Genomic DNA, 17,928 nt, shown 5'->3' with positions numbered 1-17,928 from the left:
CAATCAGAAAATCCTCCATTATTCAGCTATACATCTACTCTGGTTTAGTCCCCTCAGGTCTCATTACAAGGTTCATTCTCTCAGTTCCTGCTGGAACTGCTTTGCAAGGTCCTGGGGAAAGACACACCCGTTTGCATGCAGAGTTCCAAAGAATAGCAAGGAGAGATAAGAAAATCTTCCTCAGTGATCAATGCAAAGAAATAGGGGAAAACAATAGAATGAAAGACTAGAGATCTCTTCGAGAAAATTAGAGAAACCAAGGAAAGTTTTCATGCAAAGATGGGCACAATAAAGGACCAATAAACGTATGGACCTAACAGAAGCAGAAGATATTAAGAAGAGGTGGCAAGAATACACAGAAGAACTGTACAAAAAAGATCTTCATGACCCAGATAATCACGATGGTATGATCACTCACCTAGAGCCAGACATCCTGGAATGTGAAGTCAAGTGGGCCTTAGAAAGCATCACTACGAACAAAGCTAGTGGAGGTGATGGAATTCAAGTTGAGCTATTTCAAATCCTAAAAGATGATGCTGTGAAAGAGCTGTACTCAATATGCCTGCAAATTTGGAAAACACAGTAGTGGTCATAGAACCAGAGAAGATCCAGTTTTCATTTCAATCCCAAAGAAAAGCAAGGCCAAAGAATCTTCAAACTACCACACAATTACACTCATCTCACATGCTAACAAAGTAATGCTCAAAATTCTCCAAGCCAGGCTTCAATAGTACGTAAGTGGTGAACTTTCAAATGTTCAAGCTGGACTTAGAAAAGACAGAGGAACCAGAGATCAAATTGCCAACATCCGCTGGATCATGGGAAAAGCAACAGAGTTCCAGAAAAACATCTATTTCTGCTTTATTGACTATGCCAAAGCCTTTGACTGTTTGGATCACAACAAACTGGGAAATTCTTAAAGAGATGGGAATACCAAACCACCTTACCTGCCTCCTGAGAAATCTGTATGCAAGTCAGGAAACAACAGTTAGAACTGGACATGGAAAAACAGACTGGTTCCAAATAGGAAAAAGAGTACGTCATGGCTGTATACTGCCACCCTGCTCATTTAACTTACATGCAGAGTACATCATGAGAAATTCTGGACTGGATGAAGCACAGGCTAGAATCAAGATTGCTGGGAAAAACATCAATAACCTCAGATATGCAGATGACACCACCCTTATGACAGAAAGCGAAGAAGAACTTGAAAAGCCTCTTGATGAAAGTGAAAGAGGAGAGTGAAAAAGTTGACATAAAACTCAACATTCAGAAAACGAAGATCATGGCACCTGGTCCCATCACTTCATGCCAAATAGATGGGGAAACAACGGAAACAGTGACAGACTTTATTTTCTTGGGCTCCAAAATCACTGCAGATCGTGACTGCAGCCATGAAATTAAGAGACGCTTACTCCTTGCAAGAAAAGTTATGACCAACCTAGACAGCATGTTAAAAACCAGAGATATTACTTTGCCAACAAAGATCCAACTAGTTAAAGCTATGTTTTTTCCAGTGGTCATATATGGATGTGAGAGTTGGATTATAAAGAAAGCTGAGTGCTGAAGAATTGATGCTTTTGAACTGTGGTGCTGGAGAAAACTCTTGAGAGTCCCTTGGACGAGAAGGAGTTCCAACCATTCCATCCTAAGGGAAATCAGTCCTGAATATTCATTGGAAGGACTGATGTTGAAGCTGAAACTCCAATACTTTGGCCACCTGATGTGAAGAAATGTCTCATTTGGAAAGACCTTGATGCTGGGAAAGATTGAAGGCGGGAGGAGAAGGAGATGACAAAGGATGAGATGGTTGGACGGAATCACTGACAGGAGTTTGAGCAAACTCCAGAGGTTGGTGATGGACAGGGGGGCCCAACGTGCTGCAATCCCTGAGGTCACAAAGAGTCAGACACGATTGAGCAACTGAACTGAACTGAACAGATCTTTATGTGAATAACCCTTTATGTTTTGGTCAAGTCAGGACTTTTCCATTTGGACTATGCTGAGATTTTTATCCTAGTTACTGGTATGGTAGCTAGGAGGAGAGATGGGTGGACTTTGGGGAAAGCAAATATTTTCTTGAAAAAGATATGCTTGAACTGAGGCTTACACATGCACTCTAAGTTGTGTGTGTGTGGTGGTGGGGGGTGGGTTGTGTGTGTGAGGAGGGGGCCACTTATCCTCCAGCTTGTTAATTTCACCGGTCAGTACATGTTCTCCTTAGTGAAAATTCTTGAAAAATAACATCTGCTTGGGCCAGCCTCCCTCATAGAACTCTCTAAGTTCTCTGTTCTAAGTTCTATCACAACTGTAATCAGGAAGGCACTAACTTCACCCATGTGTTCAATAAATCAGCAGAGAATGGATGAAAGCTCAGTTCTGCAGGACTGGATTTGGGCTTGGTTAACACCCTGAAACACATCTGTGACAACAGTAAAGACAGAGAGCTTTCTCAGTACAGGGACATGTGGAAGCTTTTTAACTGTCGTAAAAGGTACAATGTAGGTGATGTTTGTTCTTTTCCCAAGATAAAGGCATTTGGGAACTGTGTAGATTCTGGGGTTAGTTTTGAATTCTAAATCATGCCTGCTATTTCTATTCCATATTAACACTAACAAAATGAAAAGCCAGTGAAAAAGACTTTGAAGTATCTTCCAACTAGGTTTTATAATGCTTGAATGATCATAAAACAAAGTTGATTTTAAAAAATATATTTAAAGTAGAAATGATAGGGTGAACTATTTTTTTGTAATTCCTGTCTTTTTAGGAATTTGACCCAATACTTTTAGCTGTGACCCATTTTTAGCAGTTTTTTAGTACATCTGGTATGAGGAAGTAATTTTTAAAGTGGCCAAGTGTCTGAATAAGAAGCTAGGTTTTATGATTTCCTGAACTGTGCTTAGACTCTGAGGAGCTTGGATAAAACAATGAGAAGGTCTTGTGGTCAAGGAGAGCAGTTTCTCAGTAAACAGCATACTTTGGCTACCTGACACAATCAGCCTTTCATTGGAAAAGATGAGGATGCTGGGAAAGATTGAAGGCAGGAGGACAAGGGGATAACAGAAGACAAGATGGTTGGATGGCATCACTGACTCAGTGGCCATGAGTCTGTGCAAACTCTGGGAGATGGTGAAGGACGGGGAAGCCTGCTGCAGTCCATGGGGTCACAAAGAGCTGGACATGATTGAGCAACTGAACAACAACAAAACAGGAAACCTCTTAACGACACTTAGCAGCCATATGGAATAGAAACACCAGAAATCAGCTTTACTGATGAATTTTAGCTTATTGATACAGTGCTACGCAGAGAAAGCAATGGCAACCCACTCCAGTACTCTTGCCTGGAAAATCCCATGGACGGAGGAGCCTGGTAGGCTGCAGTCCATGGGGTCGCTGAGAGTCAGATACAACTGAGTGTCTTCACTTTCACTTTTCACTTTCATGCATTGGAGAAGGAAATGGCAACCCACTCCAGTGTTCTTGCCTGGAGAATCCCAGGGACGGGGGAGCCTGGTGGGCTGCCGTCTATGGGATCTCACAGAGTCTGACACGACTGAAGCGACTTAGCAGCAGCAGCACAGTGCTATAGTATTTTTTTCTTTCCAGCTGTTTTTAAGGTGGGTAGAATATAGGAAATTCCAAAGAAATTTAAAACTAAGAAGCTAATTTTTTTTTACTATTAAACTACAATTGATTGGATGGGCAACACTGGCTGGCTGTTTGCCCTCAAACTTCCTAGCAAATGACAGCCCTGATAGTTTCTCAGTAGTTGCCTATTTTAGCTCATTCTGGATAGAAAATGAATATCTTCAAAAGTTAGATGTTTTCATTTTCTTCTCTCACAATTTGGTCCTTAGACCAACTATCATGTGTAAAGTATAAATGTTTATCTATTATAGAAACCACAAAATGTCTGCAGAAATTCCTTAACTTCTTACACAGTGTACTAAAATGGTTAGTTAGAAAAATAGAACTATGTGCAATATGTTCAACTTTGAAGGTAGGTGAGAATATAAATCCAAATTGGAGGCTAAAGGGAAGCTACACTGCTAACCTTCCCCTTAGAAAGATCTGTGGTTTTGGTATTAGGGTGATGGTGGCTTCATAGAATGAGTTCAGAAGTGTTCCTTCCTCTGTGATTTTTTGAAGTAGTTTCAGAAGGGTAGGTATTAACTCTTCTTTAAATGTTTGACAGAGTTCACCCCTGAAGCTACCTGGTCCTGGACTTTTATTTATTGGGAGTTTTTAAGTCACAGATTCAGTTTTAATGCTTGTCATTGATTTGTTCGTATTTTCTATTTTTTCCCGCTTCAGTCTTGGGAAATTGTACCTGTCTAAGAATTTGTCCGTTTTTCCGAGGCTGTACATTTTCTCAGCATATAGCTTCTGGTAGGAGTCTTTTTTGTTACGTTTATCTGGGGCTGTGCTGGGTCTCTGATGCTGTGTGGGCTTTTCTCTAGTTGCGGCAGGTGGAGGCGACCCGCTTGTTGCAGTGCAGGGGCTTCTCATCGCAGTGACGTCTCTCACTGTGGGGCACAGGCTCTAGGGCACGCGGCCTTCCGTAGTTGTGGCTCCTGGGCTCTAGAGCTCAATAATTGTGGCTCACAGGCTTAGGTGCTCCTAGGCAGGCAGGAGCTTCCCAGATCAGGGCTCAGATCTCTATTTCCTGCACTGGTAGGCAGGTTCTTTACTGCTGAGCCACCAGGGAAGCCCTGTAGTAGTTTATTAATGGTCCTTTGTATTTCTGTGATGTTAGTTGTAACTTCTTTTTCATTTCTGATTTTATTGATGTAAGTTTTCTCCCCCCCACCCCGCCTTTTTTTTTCTTGATTGCAAGGTGTTGGACATGACTAAGTAACTAATACAGACACAGACGTAAATCGCTTCAGCTGTGTCCAACTCTCTTCAACCCCGTGGACTCTAGCCTGCCAGGCTCCTCTGTCCACGGGATTCTCCAGACAAGAATACTGGAGGAGGGGGTCATGACCTCCTACAGGGGATCTTCCTGACCCAGGATTCTAACTTGCATCTCCTGTGGCTCCTGAATTGCAGATGGACTCTTTACCACTGAGCCACTGGGGAAGCTCAGTCGGTCAGTTTGGTCGCTCAGTCATGTCTGACTCTTTGCAATGCCATGGACTGCAGCACACCAGGCCTCCCTGTCCATCACCTACTCAAGGGGTTCCCAAACCACTACTTTGAAAAACACTGCTTGGTACCTTGTTTGGAAAATGACATTTGAGCAAAAGAATGTTGACTTTATTGGATTTATCAATATGGTTTATTATCTTTATTGCAAAAATAGTGTATTTCATTTATGGAAAAACATATTACATTCATATGGGAAGTGTGTGTGTGCATGTGTGTGTGTGTCTGTGTGTGAAGTAGGAAAAAAATAGCAATGCAACAAACCTCTTTGAGGAAGACAAAAAAAGCATATCTTCACTTCATAAAAGTGAACACTCTTCAGCAGACCAGGCTTTGGGCCCCTGAGTATGGAGTGCCTCATCCAAACTGTAGTCTTTTGCTGATATACCCTGAAGTATTACAATTCTGTACTCAGGAATTCAATTTGGGAGAATGAATAAAGTGTAGGACTTGCAGAAAGGACTAGATTCCCAGGTCAGAATTTCCTCTGAATGTAAAAGACTAATATCTCTTGAAGAGGGGTAGAGATTTTCACAGAGAAGATTAAAAACAGAATTTACTTTTCACAGAGTGGAGGGTCGACTGTTATACAGAAAGGTAAAAGCTGGAAGATGGAAGTTTGCCATAAGGAGCTCCTTTGTGCAAAGCTAACTCTTCAGTTCAGTGGCTCAGTTGGGTCCAATTCTTTGCAACCCCATGAACTGCAGTACACCAGGCCTCCCTGTTCATCACCCACTCCTGAAGTTTACTCAAACTCATGTCCATTGAGTCGGTGATGCCATCCAACCATCTCATCCTCTGTCATCCCCTTCTCCTCCTGCCTTTAATCTTTCCCAGCATCAAGGTCTTTTCAAGTGAGTCAGCTCCTCACATCAGGTGGCCAAGTATTGGAGTTTCAGCTTCAACATCAGTCCTTCCAGTGAATATTCAGGACTGATTTCCCTTAGAATGGAATGGTTGGAACTCCTTCCAGTCCAGGGGACTCTCAAGAGTTTTCTCCAACACCACAGTTGAAAAGCATCAATTCTTCAGCGCTCAGCTTTCTTTATAGTCCAACTCTCACATCCATACATGACTACTGGAAAAATCATAGCCTTAACTAGTTGGACCTTTGTTGGCAAAGTAATGTCTCTGGTTTTTAATAAGCTGTCTAGATTGGTTATAACTTTTCTTCCAAGGAATAAGTGTCTTTTAATTTCATGGCTGCAATCACCATCTGCAGTGATTTTGGAGCCCCCCCAAGTAAAGTCAGCCACTGTTTCCACTGTTTCCCCATCTATTTGCCATGAAGTGATGGGACTGGATGCTGTGACCTTGTTTTCTGAATGTTGATCTTTAAGCCAACTTTTTCACTCTCTTCTTTCACTTTCATCAAGAGGCTCTTTAGTTCTTTGCTTTCTGCCCTAAGGGTGGTTTCATCTTCATATCTGAGGTTGTTGATATTTCTCCCAACAATCTTGATTCCAGCTTGTGCTTCCTCCAGCCCAGCGTTTCTCATGATGTACTCTGCATATAAGTTAAGTAAGCACGGTGACAATATACAGCCTTTTCCTATTTGGAACCAGTCTGTTGTTCCATATCCAGTTCTAACTGTTGCTTCCTGACCTGCATACAGATTTCTCAAGAGGCAGGTCAGGTGGTCTGGTATTCCCATCTCTCAGAATTTTCCACCGTTTATTGTGATCCACACAGTCAAAGGCTTTGGCATAGTCAATAAAGCAGAAATAGATGTTTTTCTGGAACTCTCTTGCTTTTTCAATGATCCAGCGGATGTTGGCAATTTGATCTCTGGTTCCTCTGCCTTTTCTAAAACCAGCTTGAACATCTGGAATTTCATGGTTCATGTATTGCTGAAGCCTGGCTTGGAGAATTTTGAGCATTACTTTACTAGCATGTGAGATGAGTGCAATTGTGCGGTAGTTTGAGCGTTCTTTGGCATTGCCTTTGTTTGGGATTGGAATGAAAACTGACCTTTTCCAGTCCTGTGGCCACTGCTGAGTTTTCTAAATTTGCTGACATTTTGTGTGCAGCACTGCCACAGCATCATCTTTTAGGATTTGAAACAGCTCAACTGGAATTCCATCACTTCAAGTAGCTTTGTTCGTAGTGATGCTTCCTAAGAGCCACTTGACTTCACATTCCAGGATGTCTGACTCTAGGTGAGTGATCACACCATCCTGATTATCTGGGTCTTGAAGATCTTCTTTGTACAGTTCTTGTATGAATTATTGCCACCTCTTATTAACACCTTCTGTTCCTGTTAGGTCCACACCATTTCTGTCCTTTATTGAGCCCATCTTTGCATGAAAGATGGGGTTTTTTTCTAAGATTCCCCATACTATCATATTTAGCATATACTTGTAAAGGTTTCTCATCCCCCCACATGCATTTTTGTTATAATACTTTCTAGAAATTGATGATATTTTATTAGAGTGGAGGTTTCAATATACAGAGAATGAAATTCAGAGGTTAAGAGAGAAATGGCGCCATGTTCCATCCTCTTTAACTGACGTGGGCATAGTTACGTGCCCTTGAACTCTATCAGTGAACTATGCAGCGATCATGGACCAGAGAAGTGGGATCAGTGGGGGTCAGTATAGAGCAATAAATGGAGTAACTGGTGAGTGCATGTGAGACAGGCTCTTCTTTCTCAAATAGTGCACCAAAGAATATGACCCCTGACAGCAGGAAAGGAGAGTAGCAAGGAGAATATTTTGGTGCTTAAATTTTCTTTCACTGTCACTCCCCTTAAAAAGTGACTTCCCTAGTTACATCTTGGTACTTGCAAACCATTGTCATCTTTTGGCCTTTAATTTATGCAGATCTACAACCTGCAATCTTTTAACTAACAATATGAAAAACTAGCATGCTGGTTTTGAAGGGATTTTTTTGCATTTAACTTTGAATTGATTGTCCTTTCTCACCTGTCTATTCAAAGCACTCTCATCTCTCAGTTATGAATTTATTTAAATAGCAGATTAATTGCTTTAGTATCTGTGCTGATAAGAGAAATAGCACGGCTACAGATCTAACAATGTTAAAAATTCTTTAATCTATAAGCTGTTTCTCTTTATCCTTTCCTAGGAATTGTTCTCTATCTCTGGTTAATGGCATTGTGATAGAAATCAAATATTATAGTAAAAAATTACATATATCTACCTATCTCCTTTTTTTAATATAAGGACATATATCCTAATATTAAATTATTTATTTTAGCTTTAATTTCTAGAACACAGATAATAGAATGTATTATATGTTAAACATACTTATGCATTCTTTTTCATTAAAAAACAGTGATAAGCAGCATTGACTATCAGGAAATAATATATACTACATTCAGTGCAGCCCTTCAGGTCTTCAGTCTCTCCAAAAGTGTAATTACAAATCCAGATGGCATTTGGAGCAGGTATTATAGCCACATCTGTCTAATGCATCTTGTTGCATCTATTAATCTTTTATGCAGAACACTTAAAAATTTGCTAAAAATAAAGCATTCTTTACATGTAACTAGAGTATGATTCATTTATTTTGATATTTCTAGGGGCTATTTCTAATTAAAAATAACATATAAATCCTCTTGTACAGAGTGTTCTAGTATTAATTAAAATATACTCTCTCAGATTACTCTTAGAAAACTTTTTTTCACAGCCTCACTTTAATGGTGCAGTCCTGTACTTCTACTACAACAGGGCATGTGAATAAGTGGAAATAAGTCTCTTTTTTTCTTCATTCTAGTGTTGCATATCAGGAGTTAATCATAATGGACTCAATATTAAAAGATACTTTAATGAGTCAAGACCATTCAAAACCTCAAATCCTTTTTGAATTGAAGTATAGTTAAATGAAAACTGCTCAGAATACATTAGGTGGCAGTATCATGAAACATAATGAAGCTATTATTATATGATAGCAACATATTCATCACTCATTATTAAAATTCTTCACCGATTTACAGTGCTTCATGAGGACAGTCAGTACTTCCCCTCTTTTCATCATTTTATGTACAAAGCTTTCCCTGTGAGATTTTAATTAAGTGATTAGGAAACTAAGCTAAAAGCCGTTATACTTTCCCCCAAAAGGGGAAATATTGTTATTAATAAGTCTTAAATTGTCAAAGATGAAAAACTTACTCCTTGTGGAAGACTCTGAAGTGGTTTAACTACTTTTCCTCCTATGAAGACTAAAATACCACAGAATATTTAAAGTTCCTTCACTGTTCTTTGAGAGAGAAGTGGAAAGCAGAAAGGAAAGAAAAATATTAGCAGAGCAACTAGAAATCGTATTAATACTAATGTATTAATGCTTTATCAAGGTATTACTGTCACTTGGAACAAACCCTGTATTTGTTTTTCTTCTTTTACATTATAAAAAATACTTGAGTATCATTTGCCCACAAGAGAAAGTGTTTTCCCATAATCTTCCACCCTATTCTATGGTATCATATTCCCTTTGGAATACAAGTAGATACCTCCTCTCTCATTATTTTGACCAGCATTGTGGGCACTCTTCCTGGTCGCTAAGCACCCTGCAGGCCCTCTTTCTAATCTCATATGGTAGATTGCATTACTGGTCTCAGTTCTCCACACTTCCCTGGAACCACTCTGCCGCATGCACTCCTACCTCCTCTAAACAAAGAGATGCAATCGAATTCCCTAGCCCTTGAGTCTGGGCTTTCCTTTGGCTGACTGTGGCCAATAGTGAGAGCTGGAAATGACTGTGTGGCCAAGCCTAACTCAAGAGGTATTGCATGCTTTCCTCTGACTCACGCACTTTGCCATTACTGTGAGAACATGCTTGGTTTAGCTGCCTGGAGAGCGAAATAGCAAAACCAAGTCATCTCAGTTACCCCAAAGAAGGCCAGCCTAGGTTAGCCAATGAGCCACTGATTCCTGTCAATGTGAGTAAGCTTATTGTTTTGTGGACTTCTGATGTTATTCCATTTTGTCACATAAATGCCTCCTATAGGGGTCAGCTTTTTAGGAATTTTTTTATTTACTTTGTGATAGCTTATTACTTGGTCAGTTTTTATCAATATCCAATACATGTTTTAAATGAGAGTGTATTTCCTATTGTATGCAGAGCTATCTTTATGTCAGATAAATCTTAAGTATATTATTTAATCCGCTTTATACTTGCTTAATTTGGGTATGTTTGATTTATAATTTCTTAATATGATTTATATAACATTTTCTTAATATGATTTCTAATTTCTTCCAGTAGAACCTCAGTTTTAGCTTTAGATATTTTAAAACTTTGAGGTTACATGCCTCAAGTTGTATGACTGATCATTTTCTTGATTAAATAATAGTTTTCTGGTGACCATTTTCATGGTTTTAATTTTATATTTCATCTCATTTTTATGGTATTGTTTTTTTTTTTTAGTTAAGCATATCCTGGGGATTTACCTATTTATTAATCATTTCAACCAATTTTTTAATAAAAATACTGAAGGACTTACAGTAAAAGATTTGAAAAATATTAACATTGTGTCTTTTACAAAGGAAATTATTAGTATTTTTTTAAAAGATTAATACAAATAGACAAACTTTCTCTGAAGCTGAGAAAGAGAAAATTTTAAATTCAAAGTGAAAAGGAATAGCTACAAAGAGCAGAAAGTACAAATTATTTATAATATAGTATACAGTATAATATAGTATATATAATAGTATACAGCAAATTCCCATTGGCTCTCTATTTACAAATAAAAAAAAAAGAATAGTATAAGAAACCATACAAGAATGATTAAAATCCTGGGTGAGAAATTTCAAAGGGGGAAATAGGAAATGCCAGATTGGCACAAAAAGAAAACATAAATAGACCAACAGTTCTTGAAAATCTTGGATTGGTAATCGGGAGCCTTTCCAAGACAGAACCAGGCAAACAGATTACAGCTGAGTTTTAGCAGATGTTAAATTTATAAATTTATAGGATAACACTTATAAAAGTTTTTCTGAACACAGGATATCTAATATTTCTGTGATACTAGAGAATATTTGAAAACAGAATTACATGAAATAAAATCATATTTCATTTCATAAATAACCATAGTGATAAAAATTCTACACAAATTACAATATACTTTCAATAACTAATATACCAAGAGTTTATACTAGTATGTAAAGATATTGCAAAGTCATAAAATTGTATGAGTATAACTCATCATGCCAGCAACGCAGTTAGTTAGCACTTTTCTTTTTTCTAATTAGCACTTTTGAGTATTATCTTTCTATGTGTAATCTGTCATTTGTATGATTTTGAAGTCCATTAAGCTTATTAACGCATCTTCTTACTATGTCGCTTAAAGGCAAGTAGCATTAATCAATTTTCTAATGTTAAATAATCCCTGCTTTCCTGGGAAAATATTCATTTGGCCATTATGATTTTTAAAATATATTGTATATTTTAAATATATTGTATGATGTTTTATATAGGATTTTTTCTATTTGTGTTCTTTAAAAAGATTCACTTATAATTTTATACTCCCTTATTACCTTGTCCAGTTTGGATATCAAAGGAACTTATATCTGTAAGAGCTGTTTGATTTCAAATTTAATACTATTTCTACTTAGATTCTATAGAAGATGCAAAAACAAGATATGTTAGCCCATTAATTCTATGTTCCTAAATTTTACACTCTGTAGATGAGGTTATATTTTAGGATTATTTATTCCTTGATTGAATATGGGTACTCACCTCTAAGAGAGAAGGCAACGGCACCCCACTCTAGTACTCTTGCCTGGAAAATTCCATGGATGGAGCCTGGTGGGCTGCTGTCTATGGGGTCTCACAGAGTCAGACACGACTGAAGCGACTTAGCAGCAGCAGCAGCAACACACTTCTAAAATTATTTGGGTCCATGATTTCTTTTAGGAGGAAGGGGAAATAGTATACATTTTGAGTTGTTTTCCTTAGTGGTTATGATATACTCTTTTTTGCTATCTTTTTGAACTAGTTTTAATGGATCATATCATTCTAAGATAAATTTTAGATTTAAAATCTATTCATACTCATTTTAATGTTTATTACCTATGTTTGTTATTCCATTAGTTTGAAAAATATGCATGTATCTTCAGTAAAGTATTTTTTATTCCATATATTATTTGCCTTCTCTTTTTGATTTCTTACTGAATCATGCCAAAGATTCATTCTTATATTAGTCTTTCTTAGGAGGACTTTAAAAAATTTTTGCATATCATAGATGCCAATTAATAACAAAAGGCACTTTGACTCATGTGTTATTTAGAAGTGTATCTTAAAATTTTCCCCAAATGGACTATTTTGAATGTTACCTTTATATTGATAACCCACTTAATTTTGTTGTGGGCAGAGTTTAACAACTGTTGAGACTTACTTTGGTACATGGTATATGTTTGCCAATATTCCATTTGTGCTTGAAAAAAATATATTTTCCTCATTTATTAGGTTTGGTGTTGTATTTACAGTCTTTACATCAAGCTTATTTGGCTAGTGTGTATGCCCAAGTTTTAGTAACTACTGGGTATTATATTAAAATTCTTACTATGATGATCTGTTTATCAGTGTTTCCCTGTATTTTGATCAACTTTGATTTTTTGAAGTTGCGTTATTAAGTATATATAATTTTAGGAGTGTTTTATCTTCCAAATGATTTGAATTGCTCTTATTATGTATTAACTCTCTCTATATGCCAGCATGCTTTTACATTAATAGTCATGTCAATCTTTATTTTGTTAATATTTGCATGCTATCTCTTTTTCAATAATTTGACATTCACCCTTCTCTTGTCTTTATGATTTAGCTTTGTCTGTTGTGAGCAGCATATGGCTAGATAAAGATGATCAGATTTGGAGGAAATGTCTAATAGATGGTCATGCTAACCCATAGTGACTGAATGTCAACTTTAATATCCTAAAAATATTTCTTGTACAAGAAATATTATTGTATAAGATTCAACATATAAAAACTTTATGTCTTATATTTCATTTCTGAATCAAAATACAGACTTTCCATGATACATCATTTTTTAAACAGAAAAAAATTAATAGAATTTAATAGAGCTAAAGCTGGTTAAGCTTTGAGGTACTAGAAAAAAATTATCAAAACTTAATGTTAATTTCCCTTCTCTTCTGGATATTTTAGGTTAGCATTCAAACATGCTATGAACATATCCCCTTATTAAAAACTCTCTGCCATGTCCCACCCCACACTCCCCAGCATCTGCTTCATCTCTCTGCTCTGCATCACAGTAAAATTCCTTGAAAAAGTTTCCATAATACTTATTTCCAATTCCCTCTCTCATTTTTTCTTGAACCCTTTCACATCCTCTCTCCCATCCAAATTGTTCTTTCAAAAATCATCATGATTAATATTCCATCTTCGTCTTACTGACTTATCAGTGTTTTACATAACTGACCATCTTCTTTTCCTTAAGGCACTTTTTCATTAGCTTCTGGGATATCCAATTGATTTTCTTTCCACTTACTGCTACTTCTTGGTCTCACTTGTTGATTTTTCTTTTTTTTTCCCTAAAATGCAAGCATCAGAATACTGTAAGACTTAATTGCTAGAATTCTTTATTCTTATATATACACTCCCTCTGTGAGCTTACCCATTTTACAAGCTTGAATTCCCAAATTTGTATCTCTTTTTCAAAACTCTCTTCTGATCTAGTGAAAATCTCTACTTGACGGTCAAATAAAGATCTTAAAATTAATATGCTCAGAAAGAACTTCTCCCCTCACCCTCCCACTCCCCAGCTTTTGACAAACAAGTTCCACCAGTAGTTTTTCCTAATAAGGTTAATGCAACATGATCCTTCTAGTTAATCTGACCAAGAAGCTTTGGAGACATTATTTGCAGAGAAACCTAACTATCTCCCATTTAAAATCCTCCATTTACTCATGGATTCTTCTCTACCCATGTTTTATTTCAGTCAGTTCAGTTCAGTCACTCAGTCGTGTCTGACTATTTGCGACCCCGTGAATTGCAGCACGCCAGGCCTCCCTGTCCATCACCAACTCCCGGAGTTCACTCAGACTCACGTCCATCGAGTCCGTGATGCCATCCAGCCATCTCATCCTCTGATGTCCCCTTCTCCTCCTGTCCCCAATCCCTCCCAGCATCAGAGTCTTTTCCAATGAGTCAACTCTTCTCATGAGGTGGCCAAAGTACTGGAGTTTCAGCTTTAGCATCATTCCTTCCAAAGAAATCCCAGGGCTGATGTCCTTCAGAATGGACTGGTTGGATCTCCTTGCAGTCCAAGGGACCCTCAAGAGTCTTCTCCAACACCACAGTTCAAAAGCATCAATCCTTCAGCGCTCAGCCTTCTTCACAGTCCAAATCTCACATCCATACATGACCACAGGGAAAACCATAGCCTTGACTATACAGACCTTAGTCGGCAAAGTAATGTCTCTGCTTTTGAATATACTATCTAGGTTGGTCATAACTTTTCTTCCAAGGAGTAAGTGTCTTTTAATTTCATGGCTGCAGTCACCATCTGCAGTGATTTTGCAGCCCCCCAAAAAAATAAAGTCTGACACTGTTTCCACTGTTTCCTCATCTATTTCCCATGAAGTGATTGGACCGGATGCCATGATCTTCATTTCCTGAATGTTGAGCTTTAAGCCAACTTTTTCACTCTCCTCTTTCACTTTCATCAAGAGGCTTTTTAGCTCCTCTTCACTTTCTGCCATAAGGGTGGTATCATCTACATATCTGAAGTTATTGATATTTCTCCTGGCAATCTTGATTCCAGCTTGTGTTTCTTCCAGTGCAGCGTTTCTCATGATGTACTCTGCATGTAAGTTAAATAAGCAGGGTGACAATACACAGCCTTGACGTACTGCTTTTCCTATTTGGAACCAGTCTGTTGTTCCATGTCCAGTTCTAATTGTTGCTTCCTGACCTGCATACAGATTTCTCAAGAGGCAGGTTAGGTGGTCTGGTATTCCCATCTCTTTCAGAATTTTCCACAGTTTATAGTGATCCACACAGTCAAAGGCTTTGGCAGAGTCAATAAAGCAGAAATATATTCACAGCTAAAGACTACATTCCAGATTCTTTATAGCTATACATAGCCATATGGCTAGCCATTCCTCCAATGAGACATGAATTAATGTGAAGCATGCGATTTTTACTTCATATTCTTAAAATTGTTTTTGTTTGACCTCTGTATTTTCCCTCCCTTTCTACAAGTTGAAAATTGACTTTAGTTCTTCTGAGCCACCTAGTAGATTAGAAATATATAGGAAGGCAGAGCCCCCTTCCAAGCCGGTCCCAGGTTGACTCATTTGAACAGTGCTTACCAACACACTCTGGATTATTTGTTTTATTTGTGCAACTCTTTTTATCTTATGGTAACAAAAGTTAACTCCTTCAGCTAACACATCATACTTGAGTCAAATCTTTCCAGTCTGTTTGACTTTGCTTATGAAATACATCTAGAATAAATCCTATCCATCACCAACTCCTGGAGTTTACCCAAACTCACATCCATTGAGTCAGTGATGCCATCCAGCCATCTCATCCTCTATCATCCCCTTATCCTCCTGCCCCCAATCCCTCCCAGCATCAGGGTCTTTTCCAATGAGTCAACTCTTCGCATGAGGTGGCCAAATTATTGGAGTTTCAGCTTCAGCATCAGTCCTTCCAATGAACACCCATGACTGATCTCCTTTAGGATGGATTGGTTGGATCTCCTTGCATGAGTTTGGGTAAACCCCAGGAATTGGTGATGGACAGGGAGGCCTGGCATGCCGTGATTCATGGGGTCACAAAGAGTTGGACACGACTGAGCGACTGAACTGAACTGAACTGAGAATCAACTTTCCACTCCTGGAAATGTTGGGAGACATATTTAGTTGTCACAAATCAATTGAGAGTTTGTTACTGGCATCTCGTTAGAGATCAGAGAGGCCACCAACCAATCTACAGTGCATAGGACAATCCTCACAAAACAAAATTATCTGGCCAAAACATCAGTAGTACCAGGACAAAGAAATCTTGTTCTAGAATGGGATCACTTCTCATCACCTCTTTTCCTACCTCCTGCTGCCATCTTTTCTCACCCATTATTGCTGGGTTGCTACTGAGAGTTCCTATTTTCACTCTCACTCCTTATAATCTATTCACTATAGCAGCTGAGTGGCCTGCTAAAAATTATTATCTCACATATTTATAATCTTCCAATGGTCACCCAACTCATTCCGAATAAAAGTAAGAGTCTTTTTCTTGTTTTTAGCTGTACCATGCAGCTTACAGGCTCTTAGTTCCCCCACCAGCAATTGAACCTGGGTCCCTGGCAGTGAAAGCACAAAGTCCTAACCACTGGACAGCCAGGGAATTCCCAAAAGACAAAGTCATCTACAAGGCTCTCCATCATTTGAACCCTATTCTCTCACCTACTTTTTACAACATTCCAGCCACATTGGTTTCCTTATTCTTCCTCAAACCAGCCAGACACATTCCTGGATTAAGATTTCGCTTTGCCCTTCTCTCTGTCTGGACCACTCTTCCCACAGAGGTCTACATGGATTGCTTACTTCTTTTAGGTCAATGGAAACTTTCTTGATCCTACTCCCTTTCCACAACACTTCATATCAGCTTTAACTTGCTTTGTTCCTTCCATTGCACTTGCCATTATCTAACAAACTGTATAACTTACTTTTTGTTATTTAATTTCTGTCTCCTGCCACTAAAATGTAATATGCATGAGCACAAAGATCTTTGTTATTTTTCATAACTGATATATTCCCAGAGCCTTAGAATAGTACCAGGGTACATAGTAGGCACTCACTAGATAAATATTTATTGAATGAGTGAATGATCAAAATTATCTTGGCTTCAGTACCATACATTAAATAGTGTGGTATTTGTTCAAGAGAGTTTACCTAATCTACTCTTGTCTCTAGCCATAGGCAATTTGCATTTGGTTGCTTGGACTTTATTTCTAGCCTGCACGGTTTGGGTTTTGTTTCAGTAACAGTTTTTTTTTTTTCCAACCTAATTCAGAAGTTAAGTGTTTTAGGATAGACTTGCCTTCTGACTTTATTATGGGCTCAAATTGGTTTTATGATGTGGCTCTTCAGCTCCTGAGGTAATTTGAGTCAAGATTTTCCTTGCAAAATTTGCCATCAAGTCTCTTCCCCTCTAGGACCACCCAGATCTTGCTGCTGTGTTTTTGTGCCTGCGTACCACGGGCACCGTGATCATCAGCAATTTTATGCATTTACTGCTTAAGCACTTCAATAGGCAAGTGAAGTTACTTAAGAAGTTCTCCTAAACATTGAACCACTTGTACTTTTTCCTCTCATTTGTCTTCCCATTTAGGACCCCCTGGTCTGCTCCAGTTTTATGTGAAAAGAAAAAAGGAGGACATGACAGGATGTATTATTTCACAGTGTTTGAACAGGGTTGCTTTGGTGTCGTACTCAGCTATTTCATCTCCAGATGGTTTTAAAGGCACAGCTAGAACAACTGGACAAAACTGATGTTAATTTCTGTTTTTTCCCTAAACTGTCTACACTAGCCCATGAAAATTGATTTACCTATATGCCTCCATGAAAAAAAATCTAATGTTGCCTGTGTTATAAATTGTCTTAAAAATGCTAAATGTTGAATGATTCTGTTTGACTGTCCTGAACCCTTCCAAGAATAATGACTTTACAGTGAAGTCCTCTGTACCCCTAGAATACCAGTTGTATATGTGTGTTCAGTCCTATCTGACTCTTTACAACCCTGCGGACTGTAGCCTGCCAGGTTCCTCTGTCCATGGAATTCTCCAGGCAAGAATACTGGAGT

Source organism: Ovis canadensis, chromosome 5, assembly GCF_042477335.2.
Source record: "Ovis canadensis isolate MfBH-ARS-UI-01 breed Bighorn chromosome 5, ARS-UI_OviCan_v2, whole genome shotgun sequence".
In the NCBI taxonomy this organism is placed as follows: domain Eukaryota; kingdom Metazoa; phylum Chordata; class Mammalia; order Artiodactyla; family Bovidae; genus Ovis; species Ovis canadensis.
This window is presented reverse-complemented; position numbering follows the sequence as displayed.